The following is a 9,381-nucleotide window of genomic DNA, read 5'->3' as shown; positions in this document are numbered from 1 at the left end:
TCCCTACTTGTTTTATCGTCAACATTTTGGATCAGATTGGATTGTTGTTTTTTCCATGTGAAGACATTCCAAAAACGTTTTTAGAGAGAAACCATTTGTGATAGTTCATAAACACAGAAAGAAACATTCTTACATCTCGTACACATAGTTACTCATGCTTTGTTCATTGCTGAATCACTGGCTGTTCGTAAATCCCTTCTCCCTGTCCCAGACAGGGGAGTGTGTGTGTGTGTGGGTATGTCCACAGGCTGGGCCTTTATTAGGCTCATCCATACCACCACATTATAGATCCTGTAGCTAGGCAACTGCAGGTCCTAAAACATTACATGGCAAGGGCCCATTGAGTGACATTGCTGGCCCTGTTTGCTTCTTTTCTCTCTGGAATGGGGGTATTTTAAAGGTGCACCCTCAACTTTACACACACACCCTGGCTTCGTCGCCCTCTGTGAGGTGGCTGGAGGAGTGGAACTAACAGTCCCACAATAACAGCCGAGAGAGCCAGCCCATTTCCAACAGAGCAGGGTCTGCTTCTTTGTGCCCAAACACCAGATACACACCACAGTCTGAATGCCAATAGAGGGAGGGATGCAATGCCTAGCTTGTCGTCATAGCGAAAAATGACTATAAATGTTACTATGAAAGTTTATCAATGCATAGATTCAAAATTGAGTTATATCAAGTGGGCAGGCTCTTGGCCACATTTGGCTAAACTATCAATTGGATACATGCAATTTTTGAACCTACATTTTCTCTCTGCTAATAGTTATTTTTTCACCAAAGAATAATCAGCCCAACTCATATAGCTACCTCGACCGAATTGTTCTCGTGAATGGCCTTTACATTCCCTAGCTATGTGGGCGTATGACCCACTAAGGGGTAATTTTAACAACCTAACACATTGGTAAATCCAAACGCTGGCGGTATCGCTATACTTCTGGGTTAGGGTTGAATATTTTCCTTGTATCCCGGTAACTCAGTATATACCGCCAAAACTGAAAGTGTCATTCAAAAGTATTATAAAGCATATACTGTAAATAGACATGTCTGGATTTGATTAGAGCTTTCATTAAAAAAAGTAAACCCTGATGATACCTGAGCCCGATGAGCATTTTATGAGCCCAAGCCCAAATGATTGTGCCTTATCCAATACATACAGTCAGGTCCATAATTATTTGGACAGTGACACAATTTGAATAATTTTGGCTTTGTACGCCACCACAATGGATTGGAAAGGAAACAATCAAGTGCTTTAAGTGTACTTTCATCTTTAATTTAAGGTGTCAAAATGATTGTATGAACTGTGTAGGAATTACAACCATTTTTATGCATAGCCCCCCAATTTTAGGGGCTCAAAAGTAATTGGACAACTAACATAATCATAAATTAAATAGTGAGTTTTAATACTTGGTTGCAAATCCTTTGCAGTCAATGACTGCCTGAAGTCTAGAACCCATAGACATCACCAGATGCTGGGTTTCTTCCCTGGTGATTCTCTGCCAGGCCTTTACTGCAGTTGTCTTCAGTTCCTGCTTGTTCTTGGGGCATTTTGCCTTCAGTTTTTCCTTTAGCAAGTGAAATGCACGCTCAATTGGATTCAGGTCAGGTGATTTACTTGGCCATTGCAGAACATTCCACTTCTTTACCTTAAAAAAGTATTGGACTACTTTCGCAGTATGCTTCGGGTCATTGTCCATCTGCACTGTGAAGCAAAGTCAAATTAGTTTTGAAGCATTTGGCTGAATCTGAGCAGATAATATAGCCCTAAATACTTCAGAATTCATCCTGCTGCTTTTGTCAGCAGTCACATCATCAATAAATACAACGGAACCAGTTCCATTGGCAGCCATACATGCCCACACCATAGCACTACCTCCACCATGCTTCACAGATGGTGCTGACGGAGATGGCAGCATCGCGACTAGCTCTTAAGAAACTCTGCAGTATTTTGTTTATGAACTATTTTTTACATTAATAGCTAAGGAATTGTTTTGTGTCATAAAACCGGGAAGAACTATTGGATATTAGAGCATCGGTAACTCACCAGAACATCCAGCATTACAACCAGGATTACGACTTCCCTGGAGCGGATCCTTTGTTTGCTCTCCCCAGAGAATTTGAACTTATTCCAGAGGCTGACCCAAAACAACACTGGCGCAGGAGAGGTACTCGGGGCGGTCTTCTTGTTCGACTTAGGAAGTGTGCACACCACCCACTGCCCCTGAGTATTTTACTCGCTAATGTCCAATCTCTGGATAATAAAGTTGATGAACTCAAGGTGAGAGTTGCTTTTCAGAGAGACACCAGGGATTGTAACATACTCTGCTTCACAGAAACATGGCTTTCTCGAGATATACTGTCTGACTCTATAAAGCCAGTTGGGTTCTCAGTACATCTCGCCGACAGGAACAAACATCTCTCCGGGAACCAGAAGGGTGGATGTATATGTTTTATGATTAACGACTTATGGTGTAACTATGATAACATACAGGAACTGAAGTCCTTCTTTTCACCCAACCTAGAATATCCTACAATCAAATGCCGACCGTACTATCTCCCGAGAGAATTTGCAGCGGTCTATATCCCCCCTCAAGCCGATACCATGACGGCCCTCAAAGAACTTCACTGGACTTTATGCAAACTGGAAACCACATATCCTGAGGCTGCATTTATTGTAGCTGGAGATTTTAACAAAGCAAATTTGAGAAAAAGGCTCCCAAAATTCTATCAACATATTGTTTGTTGTACTCACGCTGCTAAAACTCTCGATCATTGTTATACTACCTTCCAGAATGCATATAAGGCCCTCGCCTGCCCTCGCCTTGCTCCTCCCCTCCTATAGTCAGAAACTCAAAAAGGAAGCACCCGTGGTAAGGACTATTCAACACTGGTCTGACCAATAGCAATCCACGCTTCAAGATTGTTTTTATCACGTGGACTGGGATATGTTCAGAGTAGCTTCAGAAAATAATATCAACACATATACCGATACAGTGAATGCATAGGAGATGTTGTACCCACTGTGACTATTATAACCTACCCCAACCAGAAACCGTGGACGGATAGATGGGAGCATTTGCGCAAAACTGAAAGCACGAACAACCGCATTTAACCAGGGCAAGAAGACTGGGAATATGGAAAAATACAAATAGTGTATTTATAGCCTCCGCAAAGGCTAAACGTCGGTATAGGGACGTATGTGACAGGGTCTACAGACAATCATGGATTATAAAAGGAAAACCAGCCACGTCGCGGAGACCGGCGTCTTGCATCTGAACACCTTCTTCACTCGCTTGAGGATAATACAGTGGCACTGACACGGCCCGCTATCAAGGATTGTGGGCTCTCCTCCTCCTAGGCCAACTTGAGTAAGTCATTTATGAGTGTTAACCCTCGCAGGGCTGCCGGCCCAGATGGTATCCCTAGCCTCGTTCACAAAGCATGCGCAGTCCAGCTGGCTGGTGTGTTTAGCCTGGATCTCAATCCCATAGAGCACTTATTGGACCTGTTGGATCGGAGTGTGAGAGCAAGAGCCATTCCCCCAAGAAATGTCCGGGAACTTGGTGGAAGAGTGGGGTAACATCTCACAGCAAGAACTGGCAAATCTGGTGCAGTCCATGAGGACATGCACTGCAGTACTTAATGCAGCTGGTGGCCACACCAGATACTGACTGTTACTTTTGATTTTGACCCCCCCTTTGTTTAGGGACCCATTATTCCATTTCTGTTAGTCACATGTCTGTGGAATTTGTTCAGTTTATGTCTCAGTTGTTGAATCTAATGTTCATACAAATATTTACACATGTTAAGTTTACTGAAAATAAACGCAGTTGACAGTGAGAGCACGTTTCTTTTTTTGCTGAGTTTATATATAGGGCTATATATCAATCTAGAACACGATTATCTATTTTGGATGCAATTTTAATGAAGTTGATGGATAAAGAGAAAGACTGCCAGAGTGTGCTCGAACATGCACTGATTTAAAGCAGCTATATTCGAGTGATAGGCTGTTTTAAAATTCTGCAAATGCAATTTTAATACAAATTTAAAAATAAGATGACTCCCAAAAACCAGATGTAGATGGTTAAATTCTGTCTTTATATTACTGTAGCATAGGTTATGCTGCAGCAAATGCATGGCTACATGTCACAATAAAAAAGTTACCATGATGAGATGATAGATCTACATTCATTGTGAACTGTTCTCCGTACTAAGATGGGCTGTCTGTCCCCCACCTTGAGTGTTGATGATTCGTCATGCAGAGGCCATAGAGAAACCATATTTGGACATTGCATATAATGTAACAGTTCCATTTCAGGCCATGCTGTTCATATAAATCATTTATTATAATTTACCGGTTTCTCTCAGTTATGTATCCTGGGAAAAGGGAGTGGTTTTGGGCGGTAAATCCTGGTAAATCTTTTTAACCTCTCCATTCAACCATATTGGAAACATATGTTAACATTGCCAAAGCAAGTGAAATGGATAATAAACAAAAGTAAAATAAACAATAAAAATTAAGAGTAAACATTACACTCATAAACGTTTCAAAGGAATAGAGACATTTCAAATGCCATATTATGGCTATGTACAGTGTTGTAACAATAAATAAACATAAATATGGGTTGTATTTGCAATGGTGTTTGTTCTTCACTGGTTGTGTTACGGTGAGTGAATGAGGACCCAAAAGCGAACTAACTTAAACAGAGCTTCTTTAATAACCAAACATAGGTAGGCTCAGATAGACCGGCAGATTCCGACAGGACAAGACAAGGTTACAGCAAACATGACGATAGTCTGGCTCAGGCATGAAACACAACAAACAAGAATCCGACAAGGACAGGAACAAAAACAGAGAGAGATATAGGGGACTAATCAGAGGGAAAAAGGGAACAGGTGGGAAACGGGGTGACGAGGTAGTCAGGAGGAGACAAGGAACAGCTGGGGGAAAGCGGGGGAGAAAAGGTAACCTAATACGACCAGCAGAGGGAGACAGGGTGAAAGGAAAGGACAGAGACACAACATGACAATACATGACAGTACCCCCCCACTCACCGAGCGCCTCCTGGCGCACTCGAGGAGGAAACCTGGCGGCAACGGAGGAAATCCTCGATCAGCGCACGGTCCAGCACGTCCCGAGAGGGAACCCAACTCCTTTCCTCAGGACCGTACCCCTCCCAATCAACGAGGTACTGGTGACCACGGCCCCGAGGACGCATGTCCAAAATCCTGCGGACCCTGTAGATGGGTGCGCCCTCGACAAGGATGGGGGGGGGGGGGAAGACGAGCGGGGGCGCAAAGAACGGGCTTAATACAGGAGACATGGAAGACCGGGTGGACGCGACGAAGGTATCGCGGAAGAAGAAGTCGAACTGCGACAGGATTAATGACCCGAGAAATACGGAACGGACCAATGAACCGCGGGGTCAACTTGCGAGAAGCCGTCTTAAGGGGAAGGTTCTGAGTGGAGAGCCAAACTCTCTGACCGCGACAATATCTAGGACTCTTAGTTCTACGCTTATTAGCAGCCCTCACAGTCTGCGTCCTATAACGGCAAAGTGCAGACCTGACCCTCTTCCAGGTGCGCTCGCAACGTTGGACAAAAGCCTGAGCGGAGGGGACGCTGGACTCGGCGAACTGAGATGAGAACAGCGGAGGCTGGTACCCGAGGCTACTCTGAAAAGGAGATAGCCCGGTCGCAGACGAAGGAAGCGAGTTGTGGGCGTATTCTGCCCAGGGGAGCTGTTCTGACCAAGACGCAGGGTTGCGAAAAGAAAGACTGCGTAAGATGCGACCAATAGTCTGATTGGCCCGTTCTGCTTGACCGTTAGACTGGGGGTGAAAGCCGGAAGAGAGACTGACGGAAGCCCCAATCAAACGGCAAAACTTCCTCCAAAATTGAGACGTGAATTGCGGACCTCTGTCCGAAACGACGTCTGACGGAAGGCCATGAATTCTGAAAACATTCTCGATGATGATTTGTGCCGTCTCTTTAGCAGAAGGAAGCTTAGCAAGGGGAATGAAATGAGCCGCCTTAGAGAACCTATCGACAACCGTAAGAATAACAGTCTTCCCCGCTGACGAAGGCAGTCCGGTGACAAAATCTAAGGCGATGTGAGACCACGGTCGAGAGGGAATGGGCAGCGGCCTGAGACGGCCGGCAGGAGGGGAGTTACCGGACTTAGTCTGCGCGCAGACCGAACAAGCAGCCACGAAACGACGCGTGTCATGCTCCCGGGTGGGCCACCAAAAACGCTGGCGAATGGAAGCAAGCGTACCCCGAACGCCAGGGTGGCCGGCTAACTTGGCAGAGTGAGCCCACTGAAGAACGGCCAGACGAGTAGGAACGGGAACGAAAAGAAGGTTCCTAGGACAAGCGCGCGGCGACGGAGTGTGAGTGAGCGCTTGCTTTACCTGCCTCTCAATTCCCCAGACAGTCAACCCGACAACACGCCCCTCAGGGAGAATCCCCTCGGGGTCAGTGGAGGCTACTGAAGAACTGAAGAGACGAGATAAAGCATCAGGCTTGGTGTTCTTAGAGCCCGGACGATAAGAAATCACGAACTCGAAACGAGCGAAAAACAGCGCCCAACGCGCCTGACGCGCATTAAGTCGTTTGGCAGAACGGATGTACTCAAGGTTCCTATGGTCAGTCCAAACGACAAAAGGAACGGTCGCCCCCTCCAACCACTGTCGCCATTCGCCTAGGGCTAACCGGATGGCGAGCAGTTCGCGGTTTCCCACATCATAGTTACGTTCCGACGGGGACAGGCGATGAGAAAAATACGCGCATGGGTGGACCTTGTCGTCAGAGAGGGAGCGCTGAGAAAGAATGGCTCCCACGCCCACCTCTGACGCGTCAACCTCGACAACGAACTGTCTAGAGACGTCAGGTGTAACAAGGATAGGAGCGGATGTAAAACGATTCTTGAGGAGATCAAAAGCTCCCTGGGCGGAAACGGACCACTTAAAGCACGTCTTGACAGAAGTAAGGGCTGTGAGAGGAGCTGCCACCTGACCGAAATTACGGATGAAACGACGATAGAAGTTCGCGAAGCCGAGAAAGCGCTGCAGCTCGACGCGTGACTTAGGGGCGGGCCAATCAATGACAGCTTGGACCTTAGCGGGATCCATCTTAATGCCTTCAGCGGAAATAACAGAACCGAGAAATGTGACGGAGGGGGCATGAAAAGTGCACTTCTCAGCCTTCACAAAAAGACAATTCTTTAAAAGGCGCTGGAGGACACGTCGAACGTGCTGAAGATGAATCTGGAGTGACGGTGAAAAAATCAGGATATCGTCAAGGTAAACGAAAACAAAGATGTTCAGCATGTCTCTCAGGACATCATTGACTAATGCCTGAAAGACAGCTGGAGCGTTAGCGAGGCCGAAAGGAAGAACCCGGTATTCAGAGTGCCCTAACGGAGTGTTAAACGCCGTCTTCCACTCGTCCCCCTCCCTGATGCGCACGAGATGGTAAGCGTTACGAAGGTCCAATTTAGTGAAAAACCTGGCTCCCTGCAGGATCTCGAAGGCTGAAGACATAAGAGGAAGCGGATAACGATTCTTAACTGTTATGTCATTCAGCCCTCGATAATCTATGCAGGGGCGCAGAGACCCGTCCTTCTTCTTGACAAAAAAAAAACCCCGCTCCGGCGGGAGAGGAGGAGGGGACTATGGTACCGGCGTCAAGAGCTACAGACAAATAATCCTCGAGAGCCTTACGTTCGGGAGCCGACAGAGAGTATAGTCTACCCCGGGGGGGAGTGGTTCCCGGAAGGAGATCAATACTACAATCATACGACCGGTGTGGAGGAAGAGAGGTGGCCCTGGACCGACTGAACACCGTGCGCAGATCGTGATATTCCTCCGGCACCCCTGTCAAATCACCAGGCTCCTCCTGTGAAGAAGAGACAGAGGAAACAGGAGGGATAGCAGACATTAAACATTTCACATGACAAGAGACGTTCCAGGAGAGGATAGAATTACTAGACCAATTAATGGAAGGATTATGACAAACTAGCCAGGGATGGCCCAGAAAAACAGGTGTAAAAGGTGAACGAAAAATCAAAAAAGAAATGGTTTCGCTATGATTACCAGAAACAGTGAGGGTTAAAGGTAGCGTCTCACGCTGAATCCTGGGGAGAGGACTACCATCCAGGGCGAACAAGGCCGTGGACTCCCTTAACTGTCTGAGAGGAATGTCATGTTCCCGAGCCCAGGTCTCGTCCATAAAACAGCCCTCCGCCCCAGAGTCTATTAAGGCACTGCAGGAAGCTGACGAACCGGACCGACAAGGTAGTGCAGGATCTTGAAGGAGAGACAGGAGTAGTAGCGCTCACCAGTAGCCCTCCGCTTACTGATGAGCTCTGGCTTTTACTGGACATGAAGTGACAAAATTACCAGCAGAACCGCAATAGAGACAGAGGCGGTTGGTGATTCTCCGTTCCCTCTCCTTAGTCGAGATGCGGATACCTCCCAGCTGCATAGGCTCAGCTCCCGAGCCGGCAGAGGAAGATGGTAGTGATGCGGAGAGGGGGGCAACGGAGAACGCGAGCTCCTTTCCACGAGCTCGGTGACGAAGATCAACCCGTCGCTCAATGCGAATAGCGAGTTCAATCAAGGAATCCACGCTGGAAGGAACCTCCCGGGAGAGAATCTCATCCTTTACCTCTGCGCGGAGACCCTCCAGAAGACGAGCGAGCAAAGCCGGCTCGTTCCAGCCACTGGAGGCAGCAAGAGTGCGAAACTCAATAGAGTAGTCTGTTATGGATCGATTGCCTTGACATAGGGAAGACAGGACCCTGGAAGCCTCCTCCCCAAAAACAGATCGATCAAAAACCCGTATCATCTCCTCCTTAAAGTCCTGATACTGGTTAGTACACTCAGCCCTTGCCTCCCAGATTGCCGTGCCCCACTCACGAGCCCGTCCAGTAAGGAGAGATATGACGTAGGCGACACGAGCAGTGCTCCTGGCGTAAGTGTTGGGCTGGAGAGAAAACACAATATCACACTGGGTGAGGAACGAGCGGCATTCAGTGGGCTCCCCAGAGTAACACGGCGGGTTATTGATTCTGGGCTCCGGAGATTCGAAAGCCCTGGAAGTGGCCGGTGGATCGAGGCGGAGATGGTGAACCTGTTCTGTGAGGTTGGAGACTTGGGTGGCCAGGGTCTCAACGGCATGTCGAGCAGCAGACAATTCCTGCTCGTGTCTGCCTAGCATCGCTCCCTGGATCTCGACGGCTGAGTGGAGAGGATCCGAAGTCGCTGGGTCCATTCTTGGTCGGATTCTTCTGTTACGGTGAGTGAATGAGGACCCAAAAGCGAACTAACTTAAACAGAGCTTCTTTAATAACCAAACATAGGTAGGCTCAGATAGACCGG

The sequence above is a fragment of the Oncorhynchus mykiss genome, chromosome 6, assembly GCF_057628025.1.
Source record: "Oncorhynchus mykiss isolate SJ-2025 chromosome 6, ASM5762802v1, whole genome shotgun sequence".
In the NCBI taxonomy this organism is placed as follows: domain Eukaryota; kingdom Metazoa; phylum Chordata; class Actinopteri; order Salmoniformes; family Salmonidae; genus Oncorhynchus; species Oncorhynchus mykiss.
The sequence above is the reverse complement of the archived record's forward strand: the minus strand, read 5'-3'. Positions refer to the sequence as shown.